Source organism: Zalophus californianus, chromosome 4 (genome assembly GCF_009762305.2).
Source record: "Zalophus californianus isolate mZalCal1 chromosome 4, mZalCal1.pri.v2, whole genome shotgun sequence".
NCBI lineage: Eukaryota > Metazoa > Chordata > Mammalia > Carnivora > Otariidae > Zalophus > Zalophus californianus.
The window spans coordinates 143,811,493-143,838,171 of NC_045598.1; the positions used below are offsets into that span (position 1 = coordinate 143,811,493).

Sequence of the window (26,679 nt, forward strand, 5' to 3'; positions counted from 1 at the left end):
CTCTCCCTCTCCCTCCTCCCTTGCTTGTGTGCTCTCGCTCTCTCTCACTCATTCTCTCAAACAAATAAACAAAAGCTTAAAGAAAAGAAGCATTCCCATGATTATGCATGTATGATTGACTGAATCCCCTTATCCTGAATTGCAAGTTTTTTTTATGTTTTTTAAAGAATATGTACTCTACCTGCTTAACTGTGATTTTGCTTAACTTCAAGCTCATACATCCATTTTTTAAAAGTTATAAATTTGAAATAGCATTGATTAATTTTCTTTGTTTCTGTGACATTCAAATACAAACCCCCCTAAAGGTAAATATCACTTAAAAATAAATACCAACTACCAATTAAAATTACAATATTCTCACTTGATATAGGCTAGGTTTTTCTTTTCCTGTACTAATTAAGTTAACTGGTGCAAGGCAAATACACTGTGGACTTTTTTATGTAAATCAACGTTTCACACATGAAAGTACTTCTTTCAAGCATGTATTAGAATCTTCTTTGCCGTCTGGCAACCTAAAATTAAAATAGATGGCTTAGTGTAAGATTTAGTTGTGTTTTATATGTATGCTATCCATACTTAAAATTTCTTTCTATGTTTTGCTCATTTGAGACTGATGTTTTAAAGCTACTGACACATTGTGTGCCTAATTAAACATTTCCTAAACAGAAATGTTCTTAAGGATTTATTTTGCTTGTTTTGCCACAACTTTTAAGAAAATAAAATATTTTACAGTTGACCCTTGAAAAACATGGGTTTTAACTGTGTGGGTCCACTTATACAGGATTTTTTCAATAAATACATTACAGTACTGAAAATGTGTTTTCTCTTCCTTATGATTTTCTTAATAACATTTTCTTTCCTGTAGCTTACTTTATTGTAAGAATACAGTATATAATATATATAACATACAAAATATATGTTAATCGACTGCTAGCCATTAGTAGTTTAGTTTTGGGAAGTCAGAAGTTATACATGGATTTTTGACTGCTTAGGGATTGGTGCCCCCTCCTCCTGCTGTACAAGGGTCAACTGTATTTGATTTCAGAGTCTTTTTTTTAAGACTTGACTTATTTGAGAGAGAGAGAATGAGTGTGCTCAAGTGGGGGGGGCAGAGGGAGAGAGAGAGAGAGAGAATCAGACTCCTTGCTGAGTGCGGAGCTCAACACGGGCTCAATCTCAGGACCCTGAGAGAGTGACCTGAGCTGAATTCAAGAGTCCATCACTCAACCGAGTGAGCCACCCAGGTGCCCCTAATTTCAGAGTCTTTTTTATTTCTACATTCTAATTATTTTATATTTTATTCCAAAAAAGTAAATATATATATTGAAAGCTAAATAATTTTAATGAGAAATGTAATGGTTAATTTTGCTGAATCATCTTCACACATGAACAATGTTCTTTATTTTTGCATTTTCATATTACTTCATTTTGTTTCCGTCTATTCCACTCTTTATTATCTGAAATATGAATCCATCTCTATAAAATGGCGTAGGGAAGGACTTAAGAGAAAATAAAATGTGCCTTAAAAAATATCAAGTTGATGAAAAATTGGAAGCATTAAAGTGGAATAATTAACTTGAGCAAAACCCAGGATGTATCATCTTGCAATCAGGATAATATTGTTATTAGCTGGTGTATTAAATTGGTGTTAGGAATAATTGTTTATATGTGAGGTGGTCCATTAAGAAATAACAAAAACTAATAAAACCAATGTGCTTCAACAGAATTCTTAGCCACATGTGGATTACATTGCCTACACTTTCTAATTTATCAAAAATTGTTAAATATGCTATTTCTTTTTAGAATTGTAAAATGTATTACTGGAGAACTAAATTAAAGTTCATGTCTTTTCTTAAGTATACAAGTCACACTCTATTTGTTCCCATATAAATCATGTTAAAAGGCCAGTATCACTTAAATGATCCAGTTTATCAACAATATTTAGTAAATACATAAAGGGAACAATGAATTCACTATACCTATCTATACTTTGGGATAGGTAGAACAGAATTAGGAAACATAAGAGATTGCATAAATGTTAAATACTTTATCTGGAGAATTATATATACAACTGTCTAGATACAATCATAAAGGAAGCTGTGCAATAATTAGTTTTGAAGTATTTAAAAATACTTGAAGAGTGATTTTTTGTTCATTTAGGTTGTTAACTTTTGGAAAGTTGCAAATAACTTTTGCAATCTATATACATGCTTTTCAGACATTACCTTGAACATCTAAATAAAAATGAGAGTAGTAGAATTATTATTAAATTTAAGCAAATATAAATATATTCTTTTTTATATAATGCCATTGGGAATATAGTTTACCAGACTATTATTTTTAATAATAAGGTAATGTATTTTTGTCCAGATTCAGAACTTATACCTCAAGTCATTTAGATTAAAATTATGAATACCAACTATTTTAATTTTACTGGTATCTGAAATTCTCATCCTACCATTAAAACAAGTGTACCACTTTTGTAATGATAAAGGATTACTTTTCATATTAAAAAATGAATTACCACTCTTTTTAATTATATCTCAATTCAACCACCCATGACTGAAAAAATAAGGGATAGCTATTGATTTAAATTGTCCTTCTTTGCGAAAGGAAAATTTCAATTCCAAGGTGACATTGCTACAAACTATCTGAAAGTTTGTTTGTATTTAAACAGAAAGAATATCCAAAGACTTTTATCTCTGATAATGAGTCTCTTAATCAAAAGCCTAGGAAACTAGATTTTTTACTATAGATAGGTCTTTTAGACGTTTTAGAAGCAATGAATACATTCTTATCCAGAAGATCTGCTTCCCAGTACATCAGTATTTCTCCTTCTTGCTGAGACAGGTTATAACCAGGGGTCTCCTTGGTAACAGTGTTAATCAGAAGAGCCTAAACTTTTGAACAATTTGCCAGAGTAAATATGCTTCCCTTTCCTTTGATTTTGGTTTTGCTTTATGATAAAATTTTGTTATAAAAATACATTTCCAAGTAAAATAAGGTATGACACTTAAAAGTATTTTTTCTCTTATGAATCTTTTTTTGCTCCTTACTAATAATGTTAAAAGAAAAAATGCTAATTAATTTGAGTAAAATTTTTCTTTTAATTTGGGTTTTTATGAACATAGTTTTGAGTGAAAAAATTATATTTCATATAACTGTTTCTCAGTATATTATTTTATTCCATTAGGTATTTTGTAAATATATTGAAGAACTGTTTTGTTAATGATAAAACCAGCCAAATATTTTGAACATCTTGCAGACATTTAAAGTAGTTCTTAGGGATGCATCGGTGGCTCAGTCCGTTAAGCATCTGCCTTTGGTTCAGATCATGTTCCCAGGGTCCTGGGATCAAGTTCCTCATTGGGTTCCTTGCTCAGCAGGGAACCTGCTTCTCTCTCTGCCTGCCACTCCCCTTGCTTGTTCTCTCTCTCTTTCTCTGACAAATAAATAAATAAATAAAATATTTTACAAAATAAAATAAAAGTAGTTCTTACTTGAGGAAATTATCTTATGAAATATCACAAAAGTTCATGAAACAATAATGTATCTTATTTTGATTGATGGAGTTCCAATTTCCTCAGTCCTCAAAGCCATCTATTGGAATTTGGAGGAGTCTAATAGGTAACATTCCTTTTACTTGCCTGAATTCTAAAGCAAATGAGAACAGGACAAAAGAATAGAGTAGAAGGGAGGTCAAAATAGCACCTTTATTGTTGATAGAAACTGGAGAATGTGGTTTATATCTGCAGACTAGAGTCCTAATCCTGAATCCCAAAATTCACCTGGATTACCTACAGAGACATTGGCAGTGCTAGCCTACCAAATGTCTCTTCACACAGGAGATAGGGTAGGGCTTCCCAGGAAAAATTACAGAGAAGCAGGAAGAAACATCCTTCTTGGTAGACAAGCTGGATCCCAAGGGGAGGTGGAAAGGAAATGTTAGAACTCAGTATCTCAATCTTTGTTCCAGGCTAGGAATGATTGACATGGCAGAAAGAGGCTGTGAATGTTAAATTTTTCACTCTCCTGCTCCTGAAGAAATCAGCAATAATGTATTTTCTCTAATACTCTGTAGGAATCTCCACATCCACTGGGCCATTGTTTTGGCCACTAGAACCCACCGTTTCATTGCATTCTACTGTAGACATGTACACTCCTGGAGTTTAGCAAAGTTGTAGTACTACCAAATCCTATCAAGTCTCCCTCCTAAATACCCCTTAAATTTCTTTCTTCATCTTTATATCCAATGCCATATCTTAGTTCATAATTTAATCATCTTTTACTTAGATTTCCAGGAGCCACTTAATTAGTCTCCCTGTCTCTGTCTTTATCACTTCTAATCCATTATTTATACAGTCCCTAATTAAATTTACTACAGTGCAAATCTGTTAGTTTCCCCCCTACTTCAAGCCTTTTATTGACTCCCCTCATCTATAGCAGGCCTTCTTACTGTCTTCATCAGGGAACACATAAAAATTGTAATATTTTAAAGAAATTCAGGGTAAATAGAGTAAGAAGCTTTCCTTTGGATCTAAGTTATGATCTATCAGACTCTCGGCATCTCAATCCCTTTTAGCTGCACCAGGACTGAGGAGATCGGTATCTCTGTACACCTTAACCCTTTTGTTAAACACTAATTGAAAAGTTCTGAGTTCTATAGAAAAGTTGAAATTTCTTAAGAGGGCTTAAGATCCATTGCAATTTGGGATTTGCCAAACTACTTACCTCTTCATTCTCATTGCTTAACTGCCCAGGAATATCAAACTAAGTATAATTTCCAAAAATATTGTTTTATGCTTCTAAGCCCTTTGTCTATTCTATTGCATTTCTCTGGAATGGATTTTCTCTCCTTAACCAGTTGGAAAACCATTATTTTTTTCAGCTGGAAAACCATTATTTATACTTCTAAATGCCAAATATTAGAATTTACCTGTTCCCAGGAAAGGTCCTTATAAACCTTCCTCTTTCTACACATACTACAGTATTTTATTTTATGTCTACACATCTTTTCTTAATAAACTTTGAACTCAAAAGACAACCTTCACAATAAATGCTCAGTAAGTGACAGGACATTACAGAGTCCTCCTTTGTAAAGTTGTACTGATGACTTTAGATCATGTTGATCCTTTGACACATTGGCAGTCATTTAAAATACATAATGAATGCTTTACTGAATATCATTCTTTCATTGTTTTTCCATATTCCTTTTTAGAACTGGAATTACACAATTTCCAGTTCAATCACTGTTTATTTCTTATCCTACTAATTGGATTATAAATTTCTTTAGGTCAAGGAATATGCCATTGTTAATTTTTATATCCCATGGCACCTAGATTCTTTCTGAATAGTCAATACTTTTTAATATTTTTTTCACAAGCCCATTAATTTCCAAATACCTTCATAAAATCTGGTTTAGTTTTCTGGTTAAGGGTTACTATTAACAGTGTCCTCAAGATGGATTTTTTGGAAGATCGTGTTATGGAAAAAAGAACCTATAATTTAATAAACATTGATGACCCTGAAAATCAAAGAACAACAGTTCTTTGTTACATGATACTTTTTTTGTCCACAAATAAATGGTCTACTTCATTCTCAATACTCTTATGTACAAATAATCTATCCCATTATTAAAATTCCCAAACTTTTATTCAGAAAACTTTTTTAAAGTTTTTATTTTATTTATTTTTATTATTTATTTTTTTAAAAGATTTTATTTATTTACTTGACAGAGAGAGAGACAGCAAGAGAGGGAACACAAGCAGGGGGAGTGGGAGAGGAAGAAGCAGGCTTCCCACTGAGCAGGGAGCATGATGTGGGGCTCAATCCCAGGACCCTGGGATCATGACCTGAGCCAAAGGTAGACACTTAACGACTGAGCCACCCAGGTGACCCAAAGATTTTTTTAATTCCAGTTAGGTAACATACAGTGTAATATTGGTTTCAGGTGTACAATATAGTGATTCAACACTTCCACACACCTGCTGTTTACTACAGCCAGTGCACTCTTTAATCTCCATCATTTATTTCACCTATCTCCCCTCACCTCCATTCTAGTAACCCATCAGTTTGTTCTCTATAGTTAAGAGTCTATTTTTTGGTTTCTCTCTCTCTTTTTTTTTCCTTTTGCTTGTTTGTTTTGTTTCTTAAATTCCACATATGAGTGAACATACAGCAAAATTCTTAATGATTTAAGTTCAATCAATTCACATATGGTACTTTTTTTAGATTTCCAGAGCAAGTTTTCTTTGTGAGTGAGATGGTATGCTTCCTTTTTATAAACAGTGTAATCTATGATATTTTTCTTAAATTCCCAGAAAGAACAATGTCAGCTTTGCCTTTAATTGTGGTAACTTCCCTTATCTAGACAAACTCACATTAGTATTTCTTCCTTTCTCTCCATATTTTCCATTTCTGCTACTTTAATCAGTTTTTAGTTATGATTATATATTTCTTATGTCAGATTCTTTTTTAGTAGATATGTTATAAATTTTAAAAATAAATAACTATTAAGGTATGTGATATAGAAGTAGATGGATTTAATCTTTTAATAATAAAGAAAAGAGTTTACTTATTCTTTTAATTAATGGGTTTAAATATTGGCCAGTATTTTTTTCTCAAGAAAAAGCAAGTGTTATTGGAAATTAGACTTTTCTAAAGATGATGATTCTATTGACTCAGAATTATGGAAGTATCAGCTCAGTAGGTTTAGGTGAAGCCACCAGCCACATAGGTGATACTGAAATAGATAGTTGACCCTAACTACATGTAACAAAATTTGAAATGCAGTCAGGTAGAATTTTGGTTTTAAGGAATCATCACAAGCAGAGTTAATGATGCATCTCTTGCTTTCCTGGACATGAAGCATTTTGATAACAATGATTAGTTCAATTTTAGTCCTTAACCTTCATAGGTTTTGATTCTTCAATTTTGTAAGTATATGAAACCTTAATCGTGAATTTATTTTCAGCAAGGAATCTGAATAAGTCATGTAAAATTATCATTAATGTATTATATTTACTTAGAAAATGTTTTGTATACTTCAAATTTGTAATTGCTTGTAAATAAAATTATTATAAATTTTTGGCTAATAGGAAATTACCAGGCCATGCAGAGTGCCTTGCTGGTTTAGCAGACAATACAATATTAATCAGATATGAAGTTCAACCCAAAGATTGATGAAAACCCAGTATTTCTTTTTTTTCTTTTAAGATTTTATTTATCTGAGAGAAAGGGAGAGGCAGCGTGCCTGCATGGGAGAGAGAGAGGAAGCACCAGTGTGGGGAGCAGCAGAGGGAGAGGGAAAAGCAGGCTCCCCACTGAGCAAGGGAGCCTGATGTGGAGCTCCATCCCAGGACCCCGGGATCATGACCTGAGCCCAACGAAGACACTTAACCAACTGAGCCTCCTAGGTGCCTGGAAAAACCAATATTTCTTAAACTTATTTTTAGAATTATTTCACATAAAACTTCAGGTCAAGTTTCTCTGTAAACCTTAAGCCTCAATATATTTAGAGACTCCAAATCTATGTATACACCTATGTAATTGTACACACTTACATTGTATTTCTTGATAAGTTTTAATATTTATATTGCAAAAGCTTGCTTAATTGTTAGAATCTGCAATAGTTCACATCTGATTAATTCAATGTTACAGCTTCTGCCACTTCCAACCACACTTTCATAGTATAGTATTTTTTATCTTTTGATTATTTATATTATTTGGCTAAACTAATCACCTAAAACACACTGTTCCCTTATAAAACAATTCATGAAAAAGAAAATCAGACTGTAGGAAATACTGTATCCCATCAATATGTACATGGAGGTTATATCTAATATGTAACATACCCACTGAAATATAATAATTAAAGTTAATATTTACTCTGTACTTCATCACAATTTGTATTGTGCCAGTGTTTTTCTAAAGTATTTCTGATAATGCATCTTGGCTGAAGGCTAAATATTAACTACCACTCAATTTTCTAGGAAAACACAATTGAATAAAATGTGTCACATAAGTAACTCAGTAAAATCATTTCTATTGACAGAGTTATACAATAATAAAAATACTACATTTTAAAATTTGATTCCTTGAACCAAGAATTTTTTTAGAACCAAGACTTTAATAAGGATAATTTTAGTAAAAGAAATTATCATTGAGGAAATTTGTCCCCATTGCTGATATTTACTTCTTTTACCATGTTCTCTGACTGGCATATCTTTATTGCAGATATTGACTAGAGGTTCAGCAATCCCCCCTTTCTCTTCCTGAGCACAAAGGAAGATTAAGTTCCCCAGCCTCTCTTGCAGGGAGTTTGGAGCCATGCAACTGGCTCTGGTTAATAGAATAAAAGGAAATTATTATAGCCTGGCCATGAAAGATATGATCTTCCATGATCTCACTCACTGTCTGGAAGTGAAGTGCTCTAAGATAGCAGAATCACATGATGGTGGGAATGTAGACCCTGGGATCCTTTTCTTGGATGGAACTTCCCAGAAGAATAGCTCAGCCAGGAACATCTGTTTTATACTTTGTACAAGTGTCAAGTAAACATTTGTTGAATTAAGCAACCATGATTTTGGTTTGTTTGTTATAGTAACTAGCAAGTGCTACCTTGAGTCATACAACTGGCAAAAATGCAAAATTTTCAGGGGAGTTCTTAGAAAAGTAAAAATTTCCAAATTAGGATATTAAATGAATATGCTTTTCACGATTATTCTTTTATTCTTAACATTTAGAAATCTTCTGCTCAAAAAGAGTTTCAAGACACATTTAGGAATAAGAATATAAATGTGCATAAAGAAGTTATATGCTAATTTTCAGAAAAAGTTTTCTTTTTTAATTACTTTTGGACAGTACATAATATCATATAGGCAAGAGATGGCAAAAACACAAATTCAGCTCTTTTAAAAATTTAATGTACTTTAAAAATCCCCTGATAAAATCTTTTAAAAAATATCTTATGGGACACCTGGGTGGCTCAGTTGGTTAAGGGTCTGCCTTCAGCTTGGGTCATGATCTCTGGGTCCTGGGATTGAGCCCCACATTGGGCTTCCTGCTCAGTGAGGAGTCTGCTTCTCTCTGTCTCTCTCTCTCTCACTCTGCCCCTCCCCACCTCTCATTTTTTCCTCTCTCTCAAATAAATAAATAAAATCTTAAAAAAATATATCTTGTAGTATAGTTATATATTTCCAGAATATAACCAAAGCTATAGAGTATACTGTGTGGTGCCAGTTAACAAAGAGAGAAGTAAGTAGAATTTAGTACATTTTGAAGAGAAAGCAAAAAGTTAGACAAATTGTTAATCAAAATTAACCTCAATAAACTATGTCAGATAAACCTCCACCAAGATTTAATAGAAAATTACCCAGAAATATTTGCAGACAAGGTTATCAGTAAATCTACTGAGGGAGTTTACAATGACTATCTTTTCCAAAGGCATAGAATTCATTATAAGTAAGTCTTTATATTCAGTGTAGGTATTATACAGATTTTTCCCTTATAATATTATATGATAGGAACTGAATTAAGGCTATTAGATTGAAATCTTGGCTTAGAAATGATTCCAAATTCTCAAAAAAAAAAAAAACCGAAATGCATTATATCATGCAAGACAAAATTTTTATCCTTTATTTTTAAATGCCTTTTCTCATATAAAATCCCACAAAATTGCTTATAGTTACCATTTATTAGAAGTTAAATCTGATTTAAAATTTTCAAGGTCTATTCCACAGCAATACTGGATTTCTTCCTTAATACTTTCTGATCTGCTTGTAGGAAATGCATTCACGATCCTATGTCTATTTTCAGGTCTGGATCTACTTGGATCTCTATTGGTAAGAGATACATAGATCATTTGGAGGAGGAATTCCACTTTCTGTGTAAATATTTAATAGTTCACTATTTAATGATATATATTGGCTGCTGAGAGTTTCCTGTGTTGTGTGTTGTGCTACACTATTGTGCTAGATCTTTCCAATAGGCTTATTCAGTCTTTAAAAGACTGGTGTTGGTATTTTATTGGAGGTAGGAAAATGAGAAAGATACTAAAAAATAACAGAATGTCTAAAGATAAATTAACAAATGTTCATACAAATGACCTTTATAAGGATTAGAACTAAGGTACTCTGGGAATGGGGACTTTTACCTGGGACTTGAAAGCAGATTAGGTCAGAAAATGAATGGGGTGAAGGCATGTACTCAGTTGGTGAATTAGAGAAGTTGTACATAGGAATCAAGAATGTGTAATTGGAGAATAGGAGTTAGGACTCCTGAGAAGATTATCTGGGCAATACAATATCAAGAAATGGGATTAAAATTTATGTGGAAAAATGGGTAATGATTTTGCCAAGATGCTTGGAAAATCAAAACAGAACAAGATCAATAAAATAGAATTTGGTTGTTTGCCAAAGTCTTTGGTGACTGAGATGCTGCCTATATACTTTTACAGAGTATAATCAGCATCACTCAAAAGGTGAGTGCATGTCACTTTACAGGCCAAGGAAGTTCTTGTCACCTGGTCAGGATGGGTAACTCAAGGAAAATGAAGAAGGCATTTTTTTTTTTGCCAACTTCCATATTTGCAAATGAGGGTTGAGTAAAGGAGGTCCAAATTCACCCATCCATGCATCCATCATTCAGTTAGTTAAATAATTTTGAGCACTTACATTATCCAAGTAGTTTCCCAGGTGCTAGGGGAATGATATCCGAAAAGAACCCTAATCCCATTCGTTCATATTCTGATGAGAGAAGAGATAGATAATACATGATTAAATACAAAAATGGGAAACCCAATTATTATTTCAGATGAGTGAGAAAAAAATAATAACAATGGGTAATAGATCAGAGAATACTTCTTTAATTGTGAGGTTCTCTTCTTCTCTGAGAAGGTAACATTTGAGATGAGACTTGTATGTTGGAAAGGGGCCAATTAAGATGAAGATCTGGAGATGAGCATTCTAAGCTGAAGAAGGAGCAGGCACAAAAATTCTTAGAAGGGAATGACTGTGCAATGAATATCAAAAAGGAGACTGAAGCCGTCATGAGCAGGGGAGTAAAGAGAGATGTCTGGAGCAGTAGACAGATGTAGAAGATGTTGAATTCAGCAGGCCATGATAATATTCTAGTTGTAAGATTATATTCTAGTTGCAAGAAAAAGGCTGTAAAGTATTTAAGAAGGATTTCTACAGGAACTGTGATCAACAAGCCTGGGAAACTTTGTATGCTGTAGAGCTATATTTCAGATTAGTACATTATATACTCTAAGAATTGCAGTTAAGAAAATACTTAACTTTTTATCTAGGAGCTTTCAAATTTAGAACCCCTTTGTTTCTAGTAGTCTAGACTTTCCAGTTGAGAATGGTACAATTTGTTATTATCTCATTTGATCCACATTATGTATTCCCTCCATCTCAATGGGTATCATTTGATCCAACCAGATTAAGCCCTTAAGGCCTGGAGACATTCTGATTCATCACTATAAACCCTTGCTCAATGCTAAAAGGTCTTTTTCGTGTCCTTTTAAAAAAAGATTTATTTATTTTTATTATTTATTTGAGATAGAGAGAGAGCACGAGTGCATGGCGGGAGAGGTGGAGGAAGATGGAGAGAAAGTCGTAGGCAGAGTTCGTCATGGGGCTCCATCCCAGGACCCTCAGATCATGACCTGAGCTGAAACCGAGAGTCCAACACTTAACCGACTGCACCACCCAGGCCCCCCAGGCCTTTTTATGTCCTAACTTCCTATCAAAAACATATCTACTCTCTATGACCTATATTAAAATCTCCTTTTTTATGAAGCTTATTAATTTTCTCCTTTGATGAAGACAGTATGATATGGTAAGAAATTGAGTGTTTCACTTAAAAAAATTCAGCACTCTAATTCATGTTCTATCAATCACTGTGAATTGTGACTGCAAGAAGTTCCTCTAACTCTTAGATCCTAACATTTTAACAGTAAAACTAGATATAAAAATAATTACTTTCCAGGAATATCCTGACAGGGTGCCTGGGTGGCTCAGTCTGTTAAGCATCTGCCTTTGGCTCAGGTCATAATTCCAGGGTCCTGGGATTGAGTCCCTCGTCGGGCTCCCTGCTCCACAGGGAGCCTGCTTCTCCCTCTGCCTGCTCTTCCCCTTGCTTGTGCTTTCTCTCTGTCTCCCTCTGTCAAATAAATAAAATCTTAAACAAAACAAAACAAATATCTTGACATAGGTGAAAGAACTTAGAAAAGTGTCTGGCACACATGTAGACATGTATAGTCATAGGATTTTAGAATTTAATTTAATAGAAATCTGCATGTTCGTAATTATAATTGCTAACATTTAGTGATTGTTTAGTAAATTGTTTTATTTGCATTATTTCATTTAATCCTAATGAAAATCCTTTTAGTTAAGTTTATTAAACTCATTTTACAGAAGAGGAAACTAAGGCTTATAGAGCTTAAGTCACTTGCACAATTCCATGGGAGTTCGTAAGTGGTGGACCCAGAATTCAGACCCATTCTGTCCAAAGCCCATACTTTTACCTAGGCTTCTCATTTTATAGAGAAGAAATTGTAACCTTAGAAAGACTAAAAAATTTAACTTGAGGACATATGTCTAATATGTGTGATAGCACATCTTATAAACAAACTCTCTTGGCTCAGTTACATAATCCTAAGCATTGGTATTTATTTATTTAATTTATGTGCCTTGAACAGCTGAGAACTTATACATATTTATTGAATGGGTTTATATAAGTACAGGGAAATGGTAGCACTATGATACAAGGATGATGTCAGCCTTAGAGATGATAAGTGTGTAAAAATGCCATTCTTAAATTCTGAAGTAGGATTATGAGGACATACTTTTTTCATGGTAGAGATAATTACAACCAAATTCCATAACAAACTAATTTGAGTGGGAATTTCTATTGCTATTATGTTTATCTAGCTATGACTATATTCTACCAAGAGAGTGACATTTCTGGAAAAACTAAAGAGACTTAGGAGTTTCCTAGGGATATGAGAAGGAAGGAGTTAAAACAGCTGCCCTGTAATCTATTTCTCTTTATTGGGGAGATGATTTCAGGGAAAGACAGAAGGCAGCTGACCCAACCTAATCTCCTTGGATGTCTTAAGAAGTAAACTATTTCTTTGTGGTAGGAAAAGAGTCCTTATCAATGGAATGCTCTTAGAAGAATGCCCTTGACTAGGATTGCTTATGGTAAATAAACCTAGGATATGTGATGTATAATTTCTTGGGAAGTATCAAGTAAGATCACCTATCTGGATATAAACTAGAAATGCTTCATAACCTGATGTTTCCTACTGTGTGGGGTAATTGATGTGTCTTCTATGGAGACCTGGTATTCCCAGCTAGAAAGTGCATCTAATAAATGATGTAATGACCTGGGAAGACATCATTAATATCCCAGATCTCTCTCTACTCTACTTGTACTTGCTACTAACTTGTATCCTTGAATTCTTAATAAATAAATATGTATGTCCAATCTGACAAATCAGATTCTTTGGTTAGTTCAGGGGAAAGGAGAAAAAAAAAAGTTAAACAAAACATAAGAAGTTAAAGATAGAGTAGAGAAAGAAAGAAACTTGAAGTTGCTAGAATAGCTGACTTAATCTAGAAGAAAATAAGCACTATCACTATCTTTTTGCAAATACAGAAGTAAATTCTAGATATATGAAGAGTTAGTTGTAAAAAATCTTTCTTTAAAAATCTTCTTTACTCCTCCTCTTCTCTCTTTTTATTTCTTAAGTGTTTGATGCAGCAACACCCCATTTTCAAGTACCAAAATCCTATTGCTTCTGGAACAAATCACCACAAATTTTGTAGCTTCACAAGAGAAATTTATTATCTTACAGTTCTGAATGTCAGAATTCTGAAATGGGTATCACTAGGCTAAAATCAAGGTGTCAGCAGGACTGCATGCCTTCTGGATGCTCCAGAAGAAAATCTGTTTTCTTGCCTTTTCCAGAATAGAGACCTTTTGCATTTCTTGGCTTGTAACCTCTTTCTCTATCTTTAAATCCAGCAGTGTCATATCTTCAGATCTTTCTCTGACTCTGATACTCTCCCTTCTTCCACACTTGAAGGACTCTTGTGATTATAATAAGCACACCTGGTTAGCCCAAGATATTCTCCCCATTTTGAGGTCAGTTGAAAAATAACCTTAATTTCATCTGCTACCTTAATTCTCCCTTGCCCCCTTGCTATGTAACATAATATATTCACTGGTCCCGGGGTTTAGGAAGTAGGCATCTTTGAAGCAGAGCGTTATTCTGCCTACCATAGATACCATACAATAAAGGCAAAATATATACATACACATATATTTAATGTCTATATTCAAATGAGTTTATACAATCAATAGATAGTATTTCTGTCACCTGTATTTGTGCTTATAGCCCTCCTCTGGTGAACTCAAGCATGACCATGTGAATTACTTTAGCCAGTGAAATGCAAATGCAAGGATATATGTCTTGTGTTAGCAGAAATTGCAAGCATCATAGTATGTTCCAATATGTTAATTTTTCCTTCTGCAATGAAATCTTAAATATCCCAGATAATGGCTACTCCACCAGCCTGAGTCTAGGGGTAAAACTTAAAAGAACCTGTGAGGATAGGTATTTGAGGTAAGAAGCAATCTTGTTAACCACTAGCTTTCCAGACTGTGCAAAACTTGATAAGAAAAAAATGGGAAGAAAATCACTAAATGATATAGTAACCATAACACTGAAAATTAAATTAATTCAGAAACACAATAATTTTACTCTCAGAAGACAAGCATTTTTGGGGGGTGCCTGGGTGGCTCAGTCGGTTAAGCGTCTGCCTTTGGCTCAGGTCATGATCCCAGGGTCCTGGGATCAAGCCCCATGTGGGGCTCCCTGCTCAACGGGGAGCCTGCTTCTCCCTCTCCTGCTGCTTCCCCTGCTTGGGCCCCCTCTCTCTGTCAAATAAATAAATTAAAAAACAGAAGACAAGCATTTTTTAAGAGCAAATTTATTATTGTAAATTTGTTAATGCATGAATCTGCTTGTGTATAAAGAATGAAAATTATCAGGCCACCTGGGTGGCTCAGTTGGTTAAGTGTCTGACTTCAGCTCAGGTCATAATCTTGGGGTCCTGGTATAGAGCCCCACGTCAGGCTCCCTGCTTAGCGGGGAATCTGCTTGTCCCTCTTCCTCTTCCTCTACCCCTCCTTGCTCATGTTCTCTCTCTCCCAAATAAATAAATAAAAAAAATCTTTTTTAAAAAATGAAAATTATCTTTGAAAAGGAAGTATATCTAAAATATAAAATTTTATGGAAATGAAGACAGACAGACATTTTCTAGAATTTGGTAGCAATGCCTAAGAAAAATTCCAAGTAAAATGAAAATACAGGAAGAAGACTTAAGTGTGATAAAGATAACTTACCAGAAACCAATGGAAATGTTTCTTAGGGGATGGGATGCTGAAGCTATTGCAGATAAAACCCAGATCAGGACACAAATAAATATCACCAACTAGGACAGTTTGGGAAATTTTAGATAATACAATAAGACAGTAACATGAAATATTAGGAATAAATACAGGAAAAGGAACCAAATTTTCTTTGTTTACTATGATTACTTACATAAACAAGAGTGTTCATTTAATTACTAGCTAAAAAGTCAATGTAATTTAATTAAAGCTAATATTTTAATATTAAGATGTCAAATATTGAGTTTAAACTCAAAATTTATAACTTTTTCTAGTCAAATATATCTAATTAGAACTAGAAATGGCAAGAAAAAGTATAAAATAAAATTAGTGATTCAATAACAGAAACTTGGGGTGTATGTGATGTAATTCATAAAAATATTAAAGAATACAAAGCAAATAAAGAAATACCATTTGTGATTTGATGACAAAGTTTAAATTCACAAAATATCATCTTTTCCACAATGTACATGTAATTCAACTACAATTTGTTCAGCATTTCAACATTTTCATGAGAATATCTAACTACATGGGTAGCTAAGTAAATGAGATAAAATGATTTACATTCCTATGAAACAATGAATATCCCAAATTTAGAAAAATAGTTAACAATTTTTACATATATTATAAGCAACAGAATGTGAGGTAACCACAAGAAAATATAAATTAATCAGATTCAGAAGGGATTGAGAAATCAATCCATGTAACTATGGATTTTCCTTGTAGAGAAATGAGTGCTTTCCTTGTAGAGAAATCATTTGAGGGAGTGTGAAATGCTCTTTAGAATGTGATCTGACATTGTTCATGTGTCTCTTTTAAAGTAGAAACCTCCTGACTCAGCAATTTTAAGGCTCACTCCTATAGGAAAAAAAAAACTACCAGAAAATAAATATTTATTACATCACAACTTTTTGTTTGTTTTTTGGAGCGGCCAAAACTAGAAGCAACCTCAATGAACATTAGTTAATAAGGTAGTTCCTAAATTGTAGAATTACTGTGTTATAAAGCATTTTGATACTACCAACTGATTTCAATCTGATGTGACCATGCATCCTGTTTCTCCCAGGGCAGTCTCAGTTTAGCACTGGTGATCAAACTGAATTTTAATAGCATAGTCTTTCTTGTTTTGGATGATGAATTAGTCTTTCTATTTAGATTTCTATCAGTTGATATTAAGGAATTTCCAAAATATATTTCAGGTTATAAATAAAGTAGATCTAAACAAAAAAAATAAAAATCATAGTAACTATTTATATGAGCACACACAAAAGAATGGTATATACTCACCAGGCTGTCAACTTCTGTTGACTGTGTTTGGATTGAGGAGGATATTTATTTGACTTTTGGAATTAAAAAAAAAACTATAAAGAATATTTAAAAGGCAAAAAGATAAATATTGACTAGCCGACTTGGTCCCAAATTTTTATGAGATCTTCATAAATTTTTCATTTTATTTTAACGTTCAGTTTTGTAAAAAGTATTCATTTTTTTAAAGTAAGCTCTAGGTCCAATGTGGGGCTTGAACTCACAACCCTAAGCAAGTGTCACTTGCTCTACCAACTCAGCCAGCCAAGTACCCCCAAAGTATTCATTTTTGATGTGATTTTATTATGGAGATATCAGGTAATTTAAAAAATAATAATGGAAATTTTAATTCATTTCAGAAGGTATCCCACATGCCTCATGCAGAGAGAGTTGTTTCAGCTTATCTTTTTACTAGACTCGTGATCTTATATTTGGTGCCATGGCCAGTTGATAGTCCTTATCAAGGGGATTGAACTGCACATTTATTTAGCATCTACCATATGCCTCACACCATGTTAGGTGCTATAAAATTGTTTGTTACTCTCCTTTTAGAGAAAAAACTGAGGTTCCATAAAGTTAAATTTTTTGTTACTACTACACTTAGGAAGTATAGAGTCAGCATTTAAATTAAAGTCCCCCTGACTCCTGACACTTTTCTTTACCATACAGCTTCCCATGCATTAATAGTTCTTTTATTTCTCATGCTATGATATTAATATATCCTTCTTTATTCACACTGAAAGTTTTATACCTCAGGAATTCTTTCTGTTTGAATGGCAATTCCCAAGTGCAAAATTAACCTGTGGTTAGAATTATGTCACCTTTATCAATGTTGCCATATGCATGACAAAATATAAATAGCAGCAAGTTGTACTAACTTTGTTTTAAAAACACACAACCTAATGTTAGAAAAGATAAATGACTTGTCCAGCAGAACATTCCAAATCATGCAGAGTTAAAAATAGAATTGTGAAGAAGCTAAATTCTCTTGGCTTCCTGGTCTAGAATACTATTTATGAGATGCCAGTGATTCTTTTTAGAACATGGCAATATAAATTTTATTGCTTGTCAGGACTGGTAATGATTGTAAGTCCTTAGTATTTTTGACTTGCTAAAAATAAAATTCAAAGAAGACATTCATTCAAGACTATGTTGGTCATCAAAATCATTTGACATGTGCTTTAAAGTGGACACACTGAGTAATACAATAATATTGAATGTAAGAGGAAGGACAAATTTTAATTGTGTATTATCTGTGTATAACACCGTCTAACAGAATTCTGTTAACTTTGGCTATTTCATCTGTAGCAATTAGATACTTCTAAAATATATTGTTCATTTTTTCTACAAATATTTACTGAGTGCCTACCATGCACTGAGGATAAAATAGTGAACAAAACAAAATCTTTGTTTTCATGAAATTTACATTATATTGGGGGGATAAATATGAAAAAAAATATGTATGGTATATATTAAATTCCAGGCAGTGGTAAGTGCTCTGAAGAAAAACAAAGCAGATCAGAAGATAGAGACAGATGGAGAAAGTGCTATTTTAGATAAGAGGATCTTCAAGTAGGACCATCTAATAATATTACACCTGAGACCTGAAAGAAGTGAAGGATGTCCAGAGGAGGAGGGATATAGGCAGAATGAAAAGGGAGTTTAAAGAATCTGAAGTGGATTGTGTGTGGCATGATTAATGATAAATTCAGTATAGATGAAATGAGTGACTAAGAGGGGAAATTGTAAGATGAAATCAGAGTAGCAGCCAAAGAAAAGTATATGCGGGATTAAACCATGGTAAGGACCTTAGATTTTATCCCTGGTGAGGCAGAAAGGCATTGGACATTTATAAACAGAGGAGGTATATAATCTGATTTAAGTTTTCAAGGAATCACTTTGGTTCTATATGCAGAATAGATTTGAGGAGCAAAGATTAAAGCGAAAACATCAGTTGGCTGAGAATAAACAAGTATCTGTGTAAAAGATGGGGATAGTGCAGTTTCAAAATTAACCTACGGATTCAATGCAATCGCTATCAAAATCTCAGCCTGCTTTTTGGCAGAAAATGACAAACTGATCCGAAAATTCGTATGGAAACACAAGAGATCCGGAATAGCCAAAACAGTCTTGATCAAGAACAAATATGGAGGACTTATACTTCCCAGTTTTAAAACTTACTATAAAGCTGTGTGGTAGTGGCATAAAGATAGACATATACATCAACTGAATAAAATTAAGAGTCTAGAAATAAACCTTTATAATTATGGTCAATTAAATTTTGGCAGAGTGCCAAGACAATCAAATGCAGAAAAGAATAGTATTTTCAACAAATGATGCTGGGATAACTGGATATCCACACACAAAATAATGAAGTTGGACCCCTACTTTACACTCTCACAAAAACTAACTTAAAATGGGCCATAGAGAATCATGGAACTAAATGTAACTAAAAATTATAAAACTCTTAGAAGAAAATTTGGGAGTAAATCTTTGTGACCTTAACTTAGGCAACTCCTCTTAGATATGATACCAAAAACAAAGCAAGAAAGTAAAAATATTAAATTGGACTTCATAAAAATTAAAGACTTTTGCAATGCAAATTATACCATCAATTATCAATTATACCGAAAGTGATGACAATTCATAGAGTGGGAGGAAATACTGAAAATAATTTTTAAAAGATGATGGCTTCGACTAGAATGGTAACTTTGAAAATCATGAGAAGTAGTCTGATTCTGAATGCATTATGGGTAAACCATACAATGTTATTGGCTTTTAACTATTGTTTTTTTCTACAAAAGGATCATTTCAAATAATTAAAGCTAATATTCTCAAGGTATGCCTACAGAGGTGTTTTGTTTTGTTTTTGTTTTTGTTTTTTTATGCCCAAGCTATGAAATGACTATAAGATTTTAGGCAGAGGAATTAGAAAGATCAGGATGCCACTTACAGGAATCTAGAAGATTGGGAGTAGAGTCGGATTGAGGATAGAAGCATATAGGCATATTAACTCAAAGAGAGACAGAAGATTACCAAGAGGAGATTACAGTAAACAGAATGGTAGCAGTCTGTTGTTTAGGACAAAGTGGGAGAAACAATTCCCACTGGCAAGACTCAAGCATAGTTCACACTGTGACTAAATAACATTTTTTTACTCTTTCAGTAATATTCTACCTAAAGAAACAGTTCTTCTTTTCTATTAATTAGATAAGATGTGAGCAAGTAATCTCAATTCTTTCCTAAAATAACAAAGATGGGTAATTGCAAGTAGACATATGAACTAAATCCTTATTAGTCATTGTGTTTTATCCACATGAATTCAACCTTTTCGAAAGCATCTAATATGCAATCAGAACTAAGCTTTGAGAGGTTCAAAAATATGAACCATTGTTTCTTTCCCCAAAGAGATTGTGGGGTTCATAGGAAAATAAATTTGAATTACAAGAAAAAAGCAACACCCAAAAAACAGGAGGTTTAAAAGTAGTAAGGGATTAACACACAGGTGAATGGTTAAGTGCCAAGATGAGCTATGCCATAGAATAGGAAGAGAAAGCCACCTGTGGACTGGCACTGGGAAGAGCTATGAAATAAGTATGACTCCTTTTAGGTCTCAGACAGCAGATATGGATGCACTGATGGGAGAGAGAAACATAATCAAGATTCAGGGAAGCAATTTTAAATACAAGTGAGAAGGTTGAATTGCACATTGGTTATTCAGGGAATAATGAGTAAGAATTATTATCCTTTAGATTCTCGATAGCCCAATATTTAATAAAGTTAGTTGAATAAATGACCAGCTGAATGAGAAGAGAACACAATCAACTACTCCTAGGTTAAAGGTAATATAAAATGTAATATATTATTAATAACATTAATATCAAATTATCAGCTACATGTTTATTTTGTATACATGATCAAAGGGTATATTTTGTCTGTCAATTGAACATAATCATGTTCATATTGAGTATTTTAATATTCTAGGGGCTATTTAAAATCAGAACTGCCTTGAAGAGTTACAATTTAGCTTAGTGATATAAAATAAGAAGAATCCTCCCATCACAAAGCACCAATAAATGTCAAATAATTATTCCCAGCTCTAAACATAATAGCTATTTAGATGAAGAGATGGTGTGTGGACTGGGGAGGGAAAAATGATAGGATGGTTCAACTTTATATATATTCAGACCTATCATTAAATTTAAATTAAAAAATATGAACCCCAAAGAAAAACCATCTTGTCCCGCCAATTACTATTTCTTTTAATTTTGTTTGTAACCATTTGTAGTCTCCCTTTTGTTCCCTTTCTCTATCTCTCTCGTCTCTCACAGTTCTTTCATACATTCCACACCACACCCCCCCACACACACACACTCTCTCTCACACACACACACACATTTAAGAATGGCTAGTAAGAAAGGCTAGAATAATTATTTCTCTCCTTTTATTTGCATATCCAAGGCTATGATGATAAAAACTTACCTTTCTTCATGGATGGTGCGTGTACTTCATTTTCAGAATACTTAACATTTATGAAGCACTTTTTTACTTTTCTGGTTAGAGGGTGGCTATCCATATATCAAAAGGAGACATAAATTCTTAGATAGTTATTTTTTAACAAAAACATTTGGTTTAGGTTTCAGGTAAATAAACTCATTATTCATTTGATGACGCCATCTTGATTTTTAAATTTTTTTCTGGCTCTCTCTCTGCTGACTTAATAAAAAAAGAAATGCATAAAAAAGAAAACATTTTTTTACTAGAGCTAAAGAAATAACACTATTATTTTCATTACTGCCATGATGCAGCAGATCAATATGAGACATTGTTTATTTCATTTTAAGTAAAGACAATAAACCACCAAAACAATGAATTGAATTAAAGCAAAATTATATTGTTTTAATATTTTCTTCCCACTTCACTTGCTAAACATAGATTAACAGCTCAAAGTACTTAGCTAAATGTTTTCTCACTGAGAACATAATAATATAAAATAAATATATGCTTTGAAGTTGGCATAAATTACTATAGACCCCTTCTAGAGAAAAATTTAACGTGATAATAAATAGTTATAGATTAATTTAAAGATTGTACAGATCCATAGTTGCTTGTATGCTTGTGAAATTAGCATGGATTTTTTTAATGAAAATATATTCTTGCTGCAACTGTATGGCTTTTATAATACAAGTTTTGGAAAAGGGGAGATGAATATTTAAGAAACTTTTACTGGTTTCTTAATATGTGCCAAATGATATGAAAAATTCTATAATAAATGTTTACAAAGTAGTTGTGAGCATAGCAGAAGGAAAAAATTGTTTTGTGTAACACAGTTGCACAAACCCTGTGTGTATGTGTGTGTGTGTGTGTGTGTGTGTGTGTGTGTGTGTGTGTGTGATTTTTTAACACCTTGAGAATCCCATGACAGCTCACGATCATTCCCTCCAGAAGCAGGGCAGGGAGGTCATAAAGGCATGCAAACAGAGTATTTTCCATACATTTTAGGATTTCATAGAAGTTAATGGAAGGAAGATAAAGACATCACTGTTTAATAAAAGAAGCTTATGGGAGAGGAAATATTGAGGTTATTCTTGAATATAGTCCTTATGTGTATTTTCCCTCATTGCATTCCTTTCTTGGGGCCCAGAAGTTATGCAATACAACAACCTTCTTCAATCCTTTATGAGTGTCCATCTATAATCTGTCATGATAATCTATGCAACCATACCAATTGACTTTCCCCAGACACCTTATTAATAAGGTATATTAAAAATTTAAGAATTTTTCTTAAATCATCTGGCACACTTCTTCTACCCCTGGGATGTTGACTCCTTTCACTGAAATGCCCATGTTTAACTTAGAATGAGCTGCTTTTTCTCATGATACCTTAGATATTTGTCTTTCATAATACTTTGTAATTTTGAATTATATAACAAAATGTATTCTTGTGTTTTTTACTAATTAAGTCTTCAAGGGCAAATACAGTGTTCTATTCCTTGTAACTCCTGCTTTTTGTAATATATTTAAAGATTTTATCTTTTTACTTATTTATTTATTTATTTATTTATTTATTTATTTATTTATTTATTTGAGAAACTGAGAGCAGAGGGAATAGCAGAGGGAGAGGTACAAACAGACTCTGGGCTGAGCACGGAGCCCGACACAGGGCTTGATACCATGACTCTGAGATCATGACCTGAGCTGAAATCAAGAGTCAGACACTTAACTGACTGAGCCACCCAGGCGCCCTGTAATATATTTTTTATTAATAAAGTCTTGAAACAAACCAAAAATTAAAACCAAAGATTACTTTTAATTTTGTTATTGTGGGAAAAATCAACAATATAGTACATAAAAATAGTAAAAAGAAATAAATAGCGTGCCTAAGTGTAGTAAAATTTCTCTTCAAATCTCAATTCCTGTCCTTGAAGTAAGCACACGTAATTATTTTTCTTTATATCCTTCAAGACTTTAAACATATATTTACATGAATTTATATATGTATGCAAAATTTTAAATGTTAACGTAAGTTGGGTTTATTAACATAAATTATACATACTGTGCTTCAACTTGCCTTTTTTACTTCATGATGTATGTAGAATATATTACTTTTTCAGTGTATATTGTTCCAGCATATTTTTTAGAAATTAGTATGGTATGAATTCACTATCATTCAACTTAATACTATTTTAAAGCTGAACATTTGTATTGTTTATCAAATTATGCTATGAAAAATGTTCCTAATATAGCACTCTTATATTTACGTTTTTATGCATTTACATTTCCAAAGGCTAGACCTAGAAGTGGAATTACTTAGCCATTCTGCATGCACATTTTAAATTTTGTATGTACTGTCAAATTTTATACAAAAAATTGTACTACCAAATTATATTCCACCAACAGAGTATTCAAATCCCTGTTTCTCGGTATCAACATTGGATATATAATTTTTTCAGACTTTGCTTCATCAGATGGTTTAAAATGATCCTCATTATCCCTGATTGTATATTTTTGAACTTACCTACTCACTGAAATTGATTTTTTAACCCCAAAATCAATACTCATGGTACTTTCTGGACCATTTGCAGACATGCTCATAGCAACAAAAAATCTAAGTGGCCAATGCACACTGCTTTCTTGTTTCAGTTCTCATACTGTAAATAAGTGTAATTTTTGCAAGCTATTAATTTAGTGCCATGTTTTCCTCATTTTTGTGGTTGTTGGTAATTTTGATGTTTAAAATGGCCCGTAAAGGTGCCTGAGTTGCTCAGTTGGTTGTGTCAGACTCTTGATTTCAGCTATGATCCCAGGATCCTGGAATTGAACCCCAAGTAGGGCTCTGCACTCAGTGGGGAGTCAGCTTGAGGATTTCTCTCCCTCACCCTCTATCTTTGCTTCTCCTCTCTCTCTCTCAAAGAAATAAATAATTAAAATAAATAAATGAATAAATAAAATAAAAAGGCCTCTAGTGGTGAAGTGTTGTCTGGTGTTCCAAAGTGCAAGAAGGCTGTGACCTGCCTTAAGGAGAAAATACTTGTGTTAGAAAAGCTTCATTCAGGCATGAGTTATAGTGCTATAGGCTGTGAGTTCAATGTCAATGAATTAATCAACAGTGTTTATTAAATAAGGTATCTTTAAACATGAACACCCATAAAACAAGGTTATGTATTGATCAGTTGATGAAAATGTGACTAGAGGTTCTCAGAAACCTACTCCCTGTAATTCCTTTAGGAGCAGTGGTTCAATTTTTGTGGCAAGTTTATAGAACATAATTACCATGAAAAATAAGAATCAACTGTATATCATTCTAATTTGCATTTCCTTAATTATTAATGTTGCAGAACATCTTTTGTATATTTGAAATTTGCATTTCTCTTTCTGCTATTACCTATTTATAGCTCCTATCCCTTTTTATTAGATTGTTCCTTTTTCAATTCATATGAGTTTTCTTTATATTAACAGGACTGAAAATATTTCCACCCCGTCCATCTATTGTCACTCAGTTTACTGATATTTTCAACCACCTCTGTTTTTTTAAATGTAATGACAGCTCTCATTCACCACCTATTTTATGGCTTCTTTGTTTTATGTCTAATGTGCTCTAGTTGTTTTTGTTTTGTTTTTTTACCTAGTTTTGAATGACTTTGAATTTCTTTTCATGTGATGAAAGGATCATTGCATTGTACCCTGACAGTCTCGTCTGACTAATTTTTCTAATATTGTGCTTTTAATAGTTTATTATTTTATCATTGGTCATAGATCCAAATTTTTAAATATGTATTTTTTGGTCTGTTTTGGACTCCTGATTATTCAGTTTGTTGCTTTATTATTTGAAAGGTATCATACTGTTTTAATTACTTTTTAGTATAGCTTTTTATTTGTCAAGGCTTCTCTTGCTTTATTTTTTAAAAATTCCTCCATATTTTTATTTATCCTTGTGCATTATTTCTTGCAGAGCTGCGAAGTTTATTTATCCTAGAATTAAACAGGTAATTTTAATAATATTTATTCAAGTCAGAGGAGTAAACTGTATTCCATAACTAGAAATGGTTGCATAGCTTGTTCTGTATACCCACTTTCCTTGTTGTATACTTTGCTTCAATTGTCATCTTGAGCCAATCCCTTAAAAAGGCAGGTTTTTGGTTTTGTTTTTTATAAAGCCAAGTTGTCATTTGTTTTGTGAGGGGGAAATCAGAGCAAAAAACATGATCTTCAACACTGTTTTGCCTAAGTGCTGTGAAATATAGTTGAAACATACTGTCACAAACAGAATTTACCTTCATAACTGGCAGGCACTTCATGACAAAAAACAGAAGTTATCTGTTTCTTGGTTAGTGTTGGAGATGTAGGGAAATCACATTTTTTTCTTCGCAGTTTTCAGAATTCATGTAGACTACCTTCCTTTTATATTGAAACATAGAAGAATCATATAGATTCAATTGTGGTCATGCTTCAATTATGTTATCAGCATAAATTGATGATTAAAATTATAATTATCAACATCCTCTAAGTTTTTACATGTTCACATCTTTATATGATAGCCTGGATTGTACCTGTGTTATAGACAAACACCTTTCTGCAAGTGTTCCCTTATATATTAATAAATTTTAATTATTTTCATATTTTCTTACATATCTATTTCCTGGAGACATCTAAATACTTATGTATGGATTTTGTTAAACTTTAAAAGAATTAAACTGTTTTTCCATTTCTGGAACCACCTCATTTTATCTCTATGGACTGACACATACTGTTGAACACTTTTTTTTTTCAGAGAAAATAGATCTCCAGAGAAAATAGACATTCTCTAGTCCTATGTGAGTCTGTTTGTGAACCAGATTGTTGATATGTATCAAAAATGTAAAAAACACTTTCTATACTTGGTTGAATTGTATATAGTTACCATGCATTAAATATATATTCTAATGATCCTCCACAATTTTTTCAAATGCTGTTCAGCATATTTTTACTCTCAGTTGCATACATTTCCATACAACTATAGATCTCTTTACATAATCCACTTTTTCTTTAAAGCCTATCCATCCTCCTTTTATTGTATTCCAAGCATGCCTTTCATCACCCCAAGTAAGTCTCAGGAAGGCCTGTAGGGTTTTGTATAATTCCTCTGTCTTGGAAGTTTAAATTCACCATGTCACCCATGCTCTGCGCATTAAGCGGTAAACATATTTTGCCCAAAGGCTTCTACATGCCTCTTTTAAGTTTCTTCCATGACTTATTGGGCTTTAACTCTATTGTTAATATTCTTTTCAGACCAAGAGAGGCAGTAAATCTAAAACAAACTTAGAGATTTTATTGCTATAACTTTCAGACCCACCTAGCCTCCTGTGAGGAGAAAATTGTTCCCTAAGTGGGATGGTTTTTCTACTTGTTAGATCGTTATTCTTCAGTGAT

At 33.0% G+C, this 26,679-nt stretch overlaps 1 protein-coding gene across 3 annotated transcripts in view; it reads left to right on the plus strand.

The window, feature by feature from the left end:
- CNBD1 (cyclic nucleotide binding domain containing 1) overlaps positions 1-26,679 on the plus strand; it is a 433,866-nt gene that overhangs the window by 341,401 nt on the left and 65,786 nt on the right. The window lies entirely within an intron of this gene.